This window comes from Palaemon carinicauda, chromosome 22 (assembly GCF_036898095.1).
Source record: "Palaemon carinicauda isolate YSFRI2023 chromosome 22, ASM3689809v2, whole genome shotgun sequence".
NCBI lineage: Eukaryota > Metazoa > Arthropoda > Malacostraca > Decapoda > Palaemonidae > Palaemon > Palaemon carinicauda.
The window spans coordinates 53,759,841-53,775,631 of NC_090746.1; the positions used below are offsets into that span (position 1 = coordinate 53,759,841).

At 44.5% G+C, this 15,791-nt stretch overlaps 1 protein-coding gene across 1 annotated transcript in view; it reads left to right on the forward strand.

The window, feature by feature from the left end:
• LOC137616445 (mitochondrial glutamate carrier 1-like) overlaps window positions 1–15,791 on the forward strand; it is a 176,338-nt gene that overhangs the window by 5,074 nt on the left and 155,473 nt on the right.

The window sequence follows — 15,791 nt, forward strand, 5'->3', positions numbered from 1 at the left end:
GAAAGGAGAAAAACCCAGGGACTCTTCTTCCGTTGCTCAAACCTCCTCCGAAGCTCCCACTCGATCGATCTCTTTCGAGAGACCGTCGAGTGGTAGTGTAGACCATGGTTCTGTTTTCCAAGCTCGGGGTTCGAGGGATGGCGTTGCCTCCCCTAGCGAGGCAGCTTCACCTCTTCCCCCGGGGGAGGATGTGTCATTAACCAATCTCTTTCAGCTTTGGTCTTCCTTGGGGCTCGAGGGTTCGCCCTCCAAGGAAGCATTACTTGACTACATCCGATTGGGTGCCGCTGTCAAGCAATCGCTGACTTTGGCAGAGGTTGATCCTCTGTCAATTGTTGATGTTGTAGTGTCAGAGGTATCCAATGCGGTATCTCCTATTACCTCTGCCTCTTCACATCCCGCAGTAGCTGAAGGCTTAGTTTCTCCTGTGCCTGCTCAACCTACAAGGGAGAAACTAAGTCCAACAGTCTCTCCTGCTGGTGTTTCTTTCCTTCGGGGGAGTTCACTTACAGAGACTCCTCTTCGGAGGACTGCAGAAGGTCAGCTTGCTGATCCAATGGCCCCCAGAGGGCGCATACGTCGCAAGGCTCGCCTTCCTCTTCGCCAGAGAGGCCTCCCTTCACCTGCGGTGGGGAGGCGCCTCTTTGGTTCATTATCATCGTTGCAGTCCTCCGCAGAGGAGCCCTGTCAGCGTTCACCGACTGTTCCTGCTATGGTCCTGGACCTCTCAGAGGATCGTTCGTGATCCCCTTCGGTGGAAGGTTGTCCTTTCAAAGGACACGTTGACCTTCCACCCGACAGACTGCTGACCTGCCGTCGCCGTTCCTGAGAGCTGATGCGCGTTACGCGCCCACGAAACCTGACTTACATGCTCGTCAGGCATCGAACCCTATTACGGGGCATCAAGGGCGTACGCGCCATCGCGCACATACGTCCCTTACGCGCCATGATGGGCATGCGCGCCAGGCTTTGTCTGAGGTAGCGCGCCATCAACCTCCTACGCGTCGGCGCTCTCCGATTCATCAGCGCTCTCCCGCGCGCCAGCACACACGCACAGCTATCTCTCCTGCGCGCCCACGATCTTCGGATCTGGGAAGTCAAAGACTTCTTCTACGCTGTCTCCAGCGCGCCATCCCTCGCCTTCGCGCAGTCACCCTCTCACGCCCACGGGGATACGCGCGCCCATCCTCTCCTGCAGTTACGCGCACAGGCTCCAACTGCGCGGCCGCGCGGCAGGGGTATCTCTCCTGCGTGCGCGCGCCCTACGACATCTACTGGGGCGCGCGAACTCTCGCCCGCATGCCTGCGTGTCCAACGACCTGCGCACTCTCCTGTGAGCCCACAGTCTCCCGCGCGCGCTCCTAGGTGCCATCACTACTGCGCGCCTGTGCAATCGCCCGCACGCGCATCAGCAGTCTCCCGCGCGCGACCCCGGGTATTCTCAATCGCGCGAGCACCATTACTTGCCCCCGCGCGAGCGTCAATACCCTCCCGCGCGCGAAGCTGCTGGACAACGCGTGGCAAGGTCGGCATCGCCACATTCCCCTCCACCCAAGCGCAGAACAGCGCGCACTGCGGCGGAAGGGAAGCATCCAGAAAGGTCCAGGAACCCTTTTTCTTCTTTCCAGGCGAACCCCCTTATGGAAACTCCTCCCGGGGATCCGTCGATCCCTGTCCCTCCAGAGGGAGTGTCTGACAGTGCAGCTGTCAGTCAACAACTATGGTTCGGTGAGCTAATCAGAGCAGTTACGCAGGCTTTCAAGCCTGTTCTCTCTGAGTTGGGTCACAGATCCTTGGCTGTTTCTACCCCTCTGAAGAGAAAAAGAGGAGTTTCGGATGCGGTGACTTCTCCGAGAGCTAAGTGGTCTCCTCGCAAGCCTTCGAGGCAAGTTCCTTCACCCCCCCCCCCAGACTTTTTCTCCTTCCCTGTCGGACGAGGATTTCCTTTCCTCGGGAGTCACGTGAGGTGAGACATTCCCCCATTGCACCAATGAGGGAAACCCCACCTCGCGTTGAAAAGTCTTCCCGGGTAGGGGCAGAGAAGAACTTGCCACCGTTTATGTTAGAGTCCTACATCCTGTCTAAGGACTCAAAGACCGTGCCAAAATCCTCGACAAGACTTAGGACGGAGCTAGCTGGAAACTCGGAGAATGTCCGCGAATCTCCCCAAGAAGAGCCTTTGGGGACAGGAGACTTCGTTGCAAGTCCGACATCCGGAGGAGAACTACAAGAGTCAGAGCATGCATTTTGGCAGGTTCTGACTCATATGAGGGCTCTCAATGGGTTTGCCGACCCAGAGATCCCCCCTCGAAAGGGCAAAGACACGGTCTTGGACTTCGTATTTGGCACTCAAAAACCTTCTAAGGCCAGTGCTGCTCTGCCCTGGCCTCAGGGGGTTAAGAGTACCAGGGGCAAGATCGCTGTCCAGCTCTCTGAGTTGGCCTCCTCCAACCGTTCCAGTGCCGGCAACAAGCTTCTCCCACTTCCTCATGTACAGCAAAGGAGGTACTTTGAGATCTTGGAGGAGCCTTGTTTAGCTCTTCCTCTCCACCATTCATTGGGAGAGCTTACCAGGGGAGTCCCTCTTGAGAGAGACTCCAACCAGCAGGTCTCGTTCTCGGCAACCGAGATCCTCAACCAGGAGAAGGTTGCGAAGTGTGCTATGCAAGCCACTTCGTGGCTGGATATCTGGTTATGGACCTTAGGTATCCTGATACGCTCTGAGGACTTCTCCAAAGAACGTACCAGGAAAGCTATGGAGACGTTCCTCCTCTCAGGCACTCGCATGATGGAGTTTCTGGCCCACCAAGTCTCGAACTTGTGGGCGAACACCATCCTGAAACGTCGGGATGCGGTGGCTGAGAGGTTCCATCAGAAGGTCCCTAGCACCGAGATAAATAGGCTCAGGCATTCTTCCTTGGAAGGAACAAATTTGTTTGAGCCTAAGGATGTGGAACAGGCTGCTGAGAGGTGGAGGAAGTCCCACCAAGACTCCCTCCTGCATAGGCCTTTGACATCCAAGCCCTATGAGCCTCCAGCACCCCAGCAGTCCCGTCCTACCAAGACCACAAAACCGACGGTAGCAGCGAAGACAGTGTTGTCTAAGCCCTTTCCTGTCAAGAACAGGAAAGGCAAAAAGTCCTCCAGGGGAGGTAAAAATCCTTGAGGGAGCAGCCGAGGCCGCAAACGCTAGGATAGGCAGTCCCCCTGCATGTCCACCAGTGGGGGGATTCCTACAAAGTTGCGCAGACAGGTGGCAGCAACTCGGGGCCGATTCCTGGACGATTTCCGTAATCAGTCTCGGGGATATTGCATCCCTTTCATAACATCTCTACCTCCCCTGATGACGAATCCAGTGTCGTTGAGCTCCCTTGCCATGGGATCAGCAAGGGGGCAAGTCCTTCGGGCAGAAGTCCAGACCCTATTGAAGAAGGGCGCTCTCCAAGAGGTCCTCGACGGGTCCCCAGGCTTCTTCAGTCGACTCTTTCTTGTAAAGAAGGCGTCTGGAGGCTGGAGACCAGTCATCGACCTCTCGGCTCTGAACAAGTTTGTCAAACAAACCCCGTTCAGCATGGAGACCGCAGACACGGTCAGACTAGCAGTGAGACCGCAAGACTTCATGTGTACACTGGATCTGTAGGACGCGTACTTCCAGATCCCAGTCCATCTGTCTTGAAGGAAGTACTTAAGATTCAGCCTGGACAACAAGGAGTACCAGTTCAAGGTGCTGTGTTTCGGTCTCTCCACAGCACCGCAGGTTTTCACCAGAGTGTTCACCCTAATATCTTCGTGGGCACACAGGATCGGCATCCGTCTCCTCCGTTATCTGGACGACTGGCTGATCCTAGCAGACTTGGTGTCATCCCTTCTTCAACACTGGGACAAACTTGTGGGACTTTGCCAGGATCTGGGGATAATGGTAAATCTCGAGAAGTCCTCTTTGCTTCCCACTCAAAGACTGGTATACCTAGGCATGATTATAGACACCAATCTCCACAAAGCCTTCCCATCAGACGACAGGATAGCAAGGCTGAGAAAGGTCGCAAGCCCTTTTCTCAGACAAGAAGAACTTCCAGCCCAATCATGTTTACGTCTCCTCGGTCACCTTTCATCTTTGGCTCGTCTAGTTCCCAACGGCCGCCTCAGGATGAGATCCCTCCAGTGGCGGCTCAAGTCCCGCTGGAATCTAGGTTACGATTCCCCGGACATCATGATCCCTATGGGACCTGCGGAACGGATGGACCTCCATTGGTGGGTGACAGACGAGAATCTACTAAGAGGAGTGGATCTTCTCGTCCTTCCCCGGATTTGATGCTGTTTTCGGACGCCTCAAAGAAAGGGTGGGGGCCCACGTACTGCACCACACGACCTCAGGCCTGTGGTCAGAATCAGAAAAGTGCCTCCATATAAATCTTCTAGAGATGAAGGCCGTCTTTTTGGCCCTTCAACAGTTCCAACAATACCTGGCGGGTCACTCTGTGGTGGTGATGAGCGACAATACCACTGTAGTGGCTTACATCAGCAAACAAGGAGGTACCTTTTCGAAGCAGCTATCCCATCTTGCAGTAGAGATACTGAGATGGACCGAAGTCCACTCGATTCCACTATCGGCACGTTTCATTCCAGGCAAGAGGAATGTGCTTGCAGACAATCTGAGCAGAGCGTCTTAGATAGTGAGTACCGAGTGGTCTTTGGATCATCTAGTAGCCAACAAAGTCCTGACTTTGTGGGGTTCTCCGACTGTGGATCTGTTCGCAACAGCTCTGGATTTCAAGCTTCCGCTGTACTGCTCCCCAGTCCCGGATCCCAAGGCGCTCTGGCAAGATGCCTCCAACAACGGTGGGACAATATCAATGTTTACACCTTTCCCCGTTCTGTCTGATGAGGAGGGTGCTCAACAAGACCAGAACATCGGTCAATCTTACGATGACCTTCATAGCTCCGGTATGGCATCACGCAGAATGGTTTCCAGACCTTCTGCAACTCCTAACTGAGCTACCGAGAGAGCTCCCTCCACGACACAATCTACTCAGACAACCACATGCCAACATCTTCCACAAAGCCTTAGCTTCGCTACGACTTCACGCCTGGAGACTATCCAGCATCTCCTCGCTAAGAGAGGTAGAGGATTTTTGCAACAAGTTGCGGTCAGGATGTCTGGACATCTGTGAAAGTCATCCGCAGCTGTCTACCAGGCAAAGTGGAAAGTCTTCTGTGGTTGGTGTCGTGGAAGGGGTATCTCTCCACTCGATGCCACTATTCAACAATAGCGAAGTTCCTCGTTTATTTGCGGGAAGAAATGCGCCTTTCAGACTTGGCAGTGAAAGGCTATCGCTCAGGCTAAAAGGAATGGACATTTCTTCGTCGCTGGAACTTTCTTCCTTACGCATACGAAGTTATGAACGTACCTGCCCTCAGTTGGAAGTGAGACCTCCTCCATGGAACGTGGTTCTAGTTCTCAGGTCTCTCAAGAGACCTCCCTATGAACCATTACGCCAGGCTTCAGATCACCACCTAACCTGGAAAATGGTGTTCCTACTAGCTTTGGCTTCGGCCAAGTGTGTTAGCGAACTTCATGACGTCGCCCATTCAAGGGGATGGGGGGAGGTAACGTTCAGATCCGTCCCCGAGTTTATTGCTAAAACTCAGAATCCGGGAGTAGCGGACCCTCGGTTCGACTCCTGGATTTCTAGTCTCCGTTCTGTAACAGATAACCCAGTCCATCTTCTACTATGCCCAGTAAGGAGTTTGAGGCTACATCTTAAAAGAACGGCTGCAGTTCGTCCTCAGTTGCCAGCTTTATTCGTTAGCACAGGGAGAACTAAGAGGAGGGTCACTAAGAACACCATCTCGGCATGGATTCGTAGGGTGATTCATCTGTCCCTGAATCCAGACCCTCCTCCGTCACGTCGCCCTAGAGCACATGATGTCAGGGGCGTAGCTATGTCTCTGGCCTTCAAAAAGAATTTTTCAGTGACGCAGGTCCTTCAAGCAGGGGTGTGGAAGCGTCGGACAACCTTCACAGCCCACTACCTGCAAGACGTGACCCACAGGAGTCTCGATACGTTTTCTATCGGCCCTGTGGTGGCTGCACAACAGCTGGTTTAAAACCTCAAGCTCCTTATTGGACAAGTAGCAGAAGGTTGAGGGCATTGTCACCCAGTTTTAGTCTGTATGAATGAAAAGGTTTGACTGGTCCTTATTCTTTTATTCATCATCCCCTCTCTTGGGGAAAGCAGCATCCTGTGCTCTCTGCATAGCTGACCTCAAACCACTGCAGGTAAACCATGTTTCCTTGTGTTCCTAGTATTAAGTAAATACTGTCACGTCCCCATACCCTGATGAGGTGGTATTGGGAGAGTCCTAGTCTAAAGTTTCCATCTAAAGAGCTTCAGATCAATTTCCTAGGACGAGTCACACTTCGTTATGCCTTCACACACAGCTTGCGTAGGCTGCAGTCCTTGCGTAGCAAGGTTCTAGCAAGGTGCATGGACTCCTTATTTCTTGGGTGCTGACACACTCAAATAACGAGCCCCCGGGCAAAGCCAAAAAGCCAGTACTGGCTGGGACATCCACCCTTCCTAATGGGTGAGTCACCCCTATTAAATAGCGTGGTTTGTGTATCAGTTACGGAACAAATGACAAATTCGTAGATAATTTGTATTTTTCCTAACTATACAAACCTTAGCTATTTAATCAAACTTGCCCGCCAGCCCTATCCCCCTTGAAGTCCTACCTCCAAGCAAAGTGAGCTCAAGCACAGGTGTGTGTGACGGGGGCGGTAGCAAGCTACCCTCCCCTACCCCCGCTAACTAGCGGTGTGGGTAGTAAACTCTCGTTAAATTTTAATGGCTCGTCATTTCAGCTACGCTGAAAGTAATACCCCTATTAAATAGCTAAGGTTTGTATAGTTAGGAAAAATACAAATTATCTACGAATTTGTCATACAGTATATGCTTTATTATTAATACAGTAGGCTATCCATATGCAGTAACCTGTACAAAAGTGCACTGTACTGTATTTAAGTTTGGAAATGGCATGAGTATCATGTGGTTAAGAAATTGAGGAAGGATTTCTTCTTACTTTTTTCTGTGAATCGATGATATATGGGAGTACAGTAAACCCTCGTTTATCGCGGTAGATAGGTTCCAAACCTGGCCGTCATAGCTGAAAATCCGCGAAGTAGGGACACCATATTTACGTATTTATTTTACATGTATATTCAGACTTTTAAAACCTTCCCTTTACGTAGTACTGTTAACAAACTACCCTTTAATGTACAGAACACCTAATGCATGTACTACAGTACCCTAAACTAAAACAGGCACAAATATTAAAGGCGATTTTATATCATGTGTTTCCTAAACACGCCAAAAAGCACGATAAAAAATTACGACCAATGTTATGTTTACGTTTATCTCTGATCATAATGAAGAAACAGACGCATTTACACATCTGTGTATAGGTTAGTTTTTGCATCGACAGCAATCTTACCAAGTATTGATTATATGTTGATTTTGTTATTACTAATGTTTTACTTAATTTTTCTTAGGACTTCCAAATAAATGAAATGAATGCCATTTATATAATGTTTTTCTTTATGACGCCGCCTGAAATGGAAACCTTCCATTCGTTTACTGTACGCTCCATCTTCGATCGTAATAAACAAACGAAGGCATTAATCGCGCATGATGAAAGTGATAAATAATGATATTAAAAGCTTTTAGTAAATATGTTATTACAAATATTATTTACCGTATCTATATAAAATCCTACATACGTAGCAAAGCAGGAAAACAATTTTTTTCTTTTTTTTTGGCGTTTAATCAACAATAACAAACTGCCGCTAATGACCGAATGATAATTTACGATAATTCTAAACTGTTATTAAAGATGATTCTCCATTCCATATCCAAAATACTTTTCCTAACTTCAGTTATAAGTCAACTTGTACCCCCCTCAATTATGAAACCATCTAAAAAAAAAAAGTAAGAGAAGAAGCAAGCACTGGGCCGATTTTTAAAGTTGTCGAACAATTAACTTCGCTATAACGTTCGATGTGACATAGTGTGAGATTGGAGAAAGTAAGGAAAATTGAATCATGATTGATTTTCAATATAGATTAAACTTTGTGAAGCAACAAAGATTTCATTTGTTAGTGAGATAGACGTAAGGAATGAGAGAGAGAGAGAGAGAGAGAGAGAGAGACCCCCTTACCTTATTGCCTTATTTTTTGTTTGGGTTCCTCCAGGTCCCTCAGTGTGAGGCACCTCGTATATCCACCAGAGAGTTGCTAATGCATCTTCTGGTGTATTTTGCATCTTCCAGTCTTGGATGGTCTGGGATGCATCTTAGGTATTTATCGAGCTTATTCTTAAACACATCTACGCTCACTCCTGATATGTTTCTTAGATGAGCTGGCAGCACATTGAATAGTCACTGCATTATCGATGCTGGTGCGTAGTGAATTAATGTCCTGTGCGCCTTCCTTAGTTTTCCTGGTATATTTTTTGGCACTATTAATCTACCTCGGCTTGCTCTTTCTGATATTTTTAGCTCCATGATGTTTTCAGTAATTCCTTCTATTTGCTTCCATGCTTGTATTATCATGTAGCGTTCTCTTCTCCTTTCTAGACTGTATAGTTTTAAAATTTGCAGTCTTTCCCAGTAGTCAAGGTCCTTAACTTCTATTCTAGCAGTATAGGACCTTTGTACACTCTCTATTTGTGCAATATCCTTTTGATAGTGTGGGTACCATATCACATTGCAGTACTCGAGTGTACTACGTACATAAGCTTTGTAAAGCATAATCATGTGTTCAGCTTTTCTTTGTTTTAAAGTGTCTGAATAACATTCCCATTTTTGCTTTACATTTAGCCAACAGTGTTGCTATTTGGTCATTGCATAACATATTCCTATTTAACATTACACCAAGGTCTTTAATTGCTTCCTTGTTTGTGGTTGTCTCATTATTAGGTCCCTTGTATGCATATACCATTCCTTCTCTGTTTCCATAATTCATTGATTCGGATTTATCGGAGTTAAATACCATCCTATTTATCTCCGCCCATTCATATATTTTGTTTAGATCTCTTTGTAGTGAGTTCCTATCTTCATCACAAGTAATTTCTCTACTTATTCTTGTGTCATCGGCGAAACTTCTCACTACAGAGTTTTCAACATCACAGTCTATGTCTGAGATCATAATAACAAACAGCAGTGCAGCTAATACCGTACCTTGTGGCACGCCAGATATTACCTGAGCTTCATCCGATTTCTCGTCATTTGCAACCACTGTCTGTTTTCTGTTTTGCAGGAATTCTTTTACCCATTTTCCTATCTTTCCCACAATATTATGCTTTCTCATTTTTTTCTCTAATATATTATGGTCTACCTGGTCAAAGGCTTTTGCAAAATCTAGATAGATCACATCTGTGTCTTTTTCATTTATCATATTTTTGTATATGTTTTCATAGTGTGCTATCAGTTGGGTTTGTGTACTTTTTCCGGGCACAAAACCGTGTTGACCTATATTAAACAAATTATTTTTTACCAAATAATCCATTATTTTCTTTTTATTACCCTCTCATACACTTTCATAATATGTGATGTTAGACTAACAGGTCTATAATTGCTTGCATCTAGTTTTGATCCACTTTTGAAGATAGGGGTTATATAAGCTAATTTATGTTTAACATATATCTCGCTCATATCTACACTTTGTCTTAGCAGTATTGCAAGCGGCTTCGCGATAGTGTTTGCCGTTTTTTTAACAAAATCGCTGGAACTCAATCTGGTCCGGCTGCTGATCCATTTTTAATTTCGTTTATAGCCTTGACAATATCTGCTTCATTAATAACTATATCCGTTAGATATTCAACATTTTCTTCTCTCATTTCTGTTTCATTATTCTCATTCGCAATTCTTGGCGTGAACTCATTCTTATATTTTTCTGCTAATATGTTGAATTTTCCTTTTTTTCATTCGTTAGCCGTCCTTCAATTCTTAGAGGGCCTATTTCTAACCTCCCTTTATTCATCTTTTTTGCATAGAAGTAAATTACTTTAGGGTTTTTTTTATATTTTGAAGTGTCCTTTCTTTTAAGTCCCTTTTTTCATTTTCTTTTGACTGTATAATCTTTTGTTCTGCATTTTCTATCTTACATTTTATTTCCATCATTTTCCAGACATTTTTTTCTTTTGCAAGATTTTTCTTCCACTTTCTAATTTTCTGAAATAAGATCCTTCTTTCTCTTGGTATGCATGTCTTTTGTTTATTGTTTTTCTTCGGTACTTTTTTTTCAACAATTTTCTCCAATATTTTGTACAGTATATCCGTATTTACCTGTATATTATCATTTACAAACACATTTTTCCATTCTTTATTCAGTTCTTCATTTATTTCTGACCATTTTATATTCTTACTATAAAAATTATATTTTCTATATCCTTCCCAACATTTTGTGCTTTGATTAATTCTGTGATCACTTGCTTTGGAATGGACTATTAATTCTATGACATTATGGTCTGAAATTCCCGTGTTATACACTATTATTTCTTTAACATAATTCACCTCATTCATAAATACTAGATCTAGGACATTTTCCTTTCTTGTTGGAATGTGGTTTATTTGTTGCATATTATGTTCTAATAGCATATCTTGAAGCTTTTCAAATTGCCTCTTATCTTCTGCGCTACTATTACTCTCTTTTTTATATGTATACATACAACCACTTTCTTCTATCCGTTCTTTCCAATCCACAAAAGGAAAGTTAAAATCTCCGGATAGGAGTATATTCCAGTCTTTATGGTTTCTACATATATCATCTATTTTTTTCTATTATCATGTCAAACTCCTTAGTATTTGGGGGTCTGTAAACTACAATATTCACTAGTTTTTCAGATTCAAATTCTACCGCAATCAATTCACATTCTGTGTTGCTGTATTTTTCACAGACTTTTCCTTGATTTATGTCTCTTCCATATATTGTGGTTCCCCCTTGATTCCTATTTGTTCTGTCACATCTATAAGTTTGCAAACCCTTTATCTGGTCATCACTGCCAGTCTCTTGGGAATACCATGTTTCACTTATATTTAATATATCTATTTTTTCAATTTGGGTTAGTTCTTCTAAGAACTCTATTTTCCTTTTAGAGTTACTCGTGACTAAACCCTGTGCATTCATCACTATTATGGTTTGTGTTTCATCCCCATTATTTATTATTGGTAATAATATGGATTCTCCCATGCTTCCTTCCTGTTTTGATATGATGTTCTTTTCTTCATTTCCCGGAATTCTGCCATTAAAAAATCCAACTTTTCTATTATATGTGCTCTTTCGCCTTCATATTTATTTTTGTGTGTATACCTGCAATTATCTCCATATCTGCACCAACCCCTGGCATTATAGATGCATTCTTTGTAGTTGGGCTCTAAATGTGCAGATTTGGGTTGAAAGTCCTCATATCTTGGGGCTTTTGGTGCATAGCGCGGTATATACGCGGCCTGCTTTTTTGTTTCTTTTATTGTTTAATTTTTGCTTTCATTTTTCTTTTCAGTTTGCTGAGTTTTCTTACTCTCATTCATGGTTGCAGGATGCATATATCGACATTTTTTGTTGAAACTGCATCTTTTTCCTTCTTTTAGGTTTTTGCATATTTTTGGATGGAGATCTCTGCATTCGTGTCGCACATTTACCATATATTTGATAATTATGGCATATCTCTCTCTTGAGAGAGAGAGAGAGAGAGAGAGAGAGAGAGAGAGAGAGAGAGAGAGAGAGAGAGAGAGAGAGTGAGAGTGAGTGAGTGAGTGAGTGAGTGAGTGTTGTTTTAAATGTAATAAACAAAAAAATATGATAGGTTATAACACATTGGTGCTTATGTAATATCAACTGTATAGATGGTTTGAATAAGTTAAGAAATGGTATAAACAATACTTCGTACGCGCATATTCTTGAGACGGCAGCTAGACGTCGGCTGATCTGATCACAGCCAAAAGTAAAACAAAAAGAAGTCAACAATACTCGATTTTTAAAACACACCCGAAATTTAAAAACAAAAGTACACAATTTCTTAATGTGCAATTAACTATTTACAGAGTAGCAATTTTCTAGAATTAAATGTTGTTTCCCCCAAAAATAGTGGTTTGCTGATGAAATCGGATGCCGTTTTTAATGAAAAAAGTCTGCGAAGTCGTGAATCCGCGATGGTCGAACCACGAAGTAGCGATGGCTCACTGTAACATTATAACACAACTTAACTAGTAATGAAGATATAAGACAAATAAAATCATATAATTTTAAGTCCCATATAGCTTCTTTGGTTTGTATACTTCACTGTATTTCAATTGAAAAATGCATTCAATACAGTAGGTTTGTCATTTCGCTTGACATATCCGCTTACTTTTAATTGTGTTTTCCATGCCCTTTTTTATCTGTTGGTATCTGAATTGTGGAAAAAACATATCAAACTTATTGTCAGAGTAATATTTAATTCTAGTTCCTTGTCAAATGTTTATATTCAATATTAGCTATGTCACATCATAATGACAACTGTAACATGTGAAGTTTATTAATGTAGTGGTTTTGTATTGATTATCCTGTCAAATGATTTTTTGGACATAAATATTAGATTGTAACCTTTTTGTATTGATGAATTATCTTGCTTTATATTTGATTGCAATTTATCTGGTTAATTCAAGTGCTAGAAATATGTTTATGGAACTTCAGTTAGAACCTACAGACTATTGATCTATAGCTGGATTGTAAGAAAACTATTGAATTGATTTGAATGGAAAGTAGGATAAACATATGTGGATAATGCCTCAAAAAGATAAAGATTTTCTAGGTTTTTATGAACACGTCAATTTTTCATTAATGAATTTAAGTGTATTTGCCTTTTTAAAGGATACATTTTGGAAAGAGTATATACTGTACAGTACTCAGATATAGGTGAACAGTACCAGCCTTGGTCCTTATAGAGGATCTATCTGTCTATCTACCAAGGCACTTTCCCCAATTATGGTGGGTAGCCGACATAAAAACCCAAGAACAAAAAGTGACTTTTCTTTTCTTCGCTCCTCCCAGCCTGACGAGGGATTCAATCGAGTTTGGTTGGTACTGCTAGGGTGCTGCAGCCCACCCTCCCCTGTTATCTACCACAAATGAAGCTTCATATGCTGAATCCCCTTGCTGCTGCTACCTCAGCAGTCACCAAGGCGACCAGAGGAAGCAGCAGGGCCTACCGGAACCGCGTCACAATTGCTCGCCATTCATTCCTATTTCTAGTACGCTCTTTTGCCTCTCACACATCTATCCTCCTATCACCTAGAGCTTTTTTCACTCCATCCACCCAAACTTCAGCCTTCTTCTTGTGCTTCTCCCATCAACTCTTGCATTCATAACCTTCTTCAACAGACAGCCATTTTCCATTCTCTCTACACGACCAAACCACCCCGGTACATTCATGTTCATTCTACTTGCTAAATAATTTCTTACTGTCGTTTTCACCCTCACTACTTCGTTTCTAACCCTATACTCTTTAGACACTTCATTGAACACATTCAATTTCCATTTCTCGGTCACTTTCCTTCCCCCACAACTCCGATCCATACTGTATATCACAGTTGGCGCATTCACCTCATACAAAACTCTGTACAGTACATTCATTCTTAACCCTCTATTATTTGCCACTACCTTCACTGCCCCTACCACTTCGCATCCTTCATTCACAATCCTGACATACATGTGCTTCCACTTCACCATTAGTAGCAACAACAGACCCCAAGTACTTCAGCTAATCTCCTTCCCTAAGTAACTCTCCATCCAACGTGACATTCAACCTAGCACCATCCTCCCTTCTCATGCATCTCATAACCTTACTCTTACCCGCATTAACTCTCAACTTCTTTCGAACACTGCCTAAAATTCTGTCACTAATCGAGCCAGCTTCTCCGAGTCTGCAACCAATACTGTATCATCCGCAAATAACAACTGATTCACCTCCCACTCATTATCACTCTCGTCTATCAGTTTCAATACTCGAGCATTCACCTCTCACAACTCCATTGACAAAGAAATCGAACAACCATGGCTGCATCACACATCCCTGTCTCAGACCCACTCTCAATGGAAACCACTCACTTCCTCTCCTATCCTAATACACGTTGTACTGCCTATGTATTAATTCTTCACTGCTTGCAGCAACCTTCCACCAACTCCATATAACATCATATTCTACATCACTTCCCTATCAGCTCTTATCATAAGCTTTCTACAGATCCATAAATGCAGTATACACCTCCTTACCTTTTGCTTAATACATTTCGCATTATGCAGTACTGTACTACCATACACTTTTCCAACCACACTTGACAAACTAATACCCCCTTGAATTACAGCACAAATGCACATCTCCCTTACCTTTGTATAGCAGAATGATACAAGTACATGCCCAGTCCACTGTTACCATTGACATCCTAAAACATATAATAAATATGCTCACCAACCATTCGAGTACAGTCACATCCCCTTCCCTCAACATCTCAACCCTTGCGACATCCATACCAGGTGTTTTTCCTTCTCTCTCTCTCTCTCTCTCTCTCTCTCTCTCTCTCTCTCTCTCTCTCTCTCTCTCTCTCTCATATCCTTAACATTCTGCAACCTTTCAAAATATTAAGCCCATCTTTTCCTTGCCTCCTCTCCTTTCAACAACCTTCCATTTTCATTTGTTCCCATACTAACAAACCTTCCGTTATTTTTGGGGATTATCTTTCAGTGGCAGCTGGGGGTAGCCATTAGACTTTAGTTGTGAGGTGTCAACCCTGCCGAACCGCTTGAGTGGGTAGGTGGGGGCTACCCAGCCACTTCTATACTGTATATACTCTCACAACAGTGAGAGACTTCACTTTTTCTTTTGGCTCGGTAGAGATCGGACGTGTCTGCTCTACTCCTGACTGTTATTGGACTTTATCAACTTTGCTTTTCCTTTTCAGGTGTGTGTGTCTTCTCTTGCGATCGCCTTTATCATGCAAACCTGTCCAGGGTGCCACATACGGGACTTTAATGTCGTTGTTGGAGATCGACCCGCACTCTGTACCCTACTTGCCGAGGGCATCGATGCGAGCAGGGTTCGCCCTGCGTAGAGTGTAGGGAGTGGTTTGCCTACCATTGGGAGAAATTTGGGTAGCGTAGGAAGATGACGACGAAGCGCAACTGTTCTCCCTCAGGGGCGAGCAGAGCGCGTTCTTCTCGTACCTCCAAATCTCAAGGATGATCGAGTAGGAGCGCAGATTGATTAACTCCCTGGCAACCGAGGGGTACTGGTGGCGTTGTTGCTTTCCCTAGAGGAGCAACTTCTCCTCCAGCCGCTGGCGAGCCATTCTCCCTTTCAGATCTGCTGCAGGTGTGGTCGTCCTAATGGATTTCGGAACCCCCTTCGGAGGAGGAGCTGCTGCGCCGCCTTCAGCGTGGTGCCAGGAAGGACCCTTTTACAGAATCGTCGACATCTCACACTCTGGAACTGTGTGAGGTCCATCTGTCGCCTTCTCCTGGCCGTTCCACTTGTGGACGAGGTGATTGCTCATGTTCACCTCTCCAACGGCCTGCTGCTGACGACGAACCCTCTCCCCATCCTGGGACCTCGTCGTCCCCTAATCTTTAACCCTTTGTTTCTCCCCACAGGAACCCGCAGGTTGCAGGTGTAGCTCTTCTGGAGACTAGCGCTCCTACCATCAGCAGCACGAAAGGACGAGTATCACCGTCGCCTCTCCCTTCTGGACTCTCTTCCCCT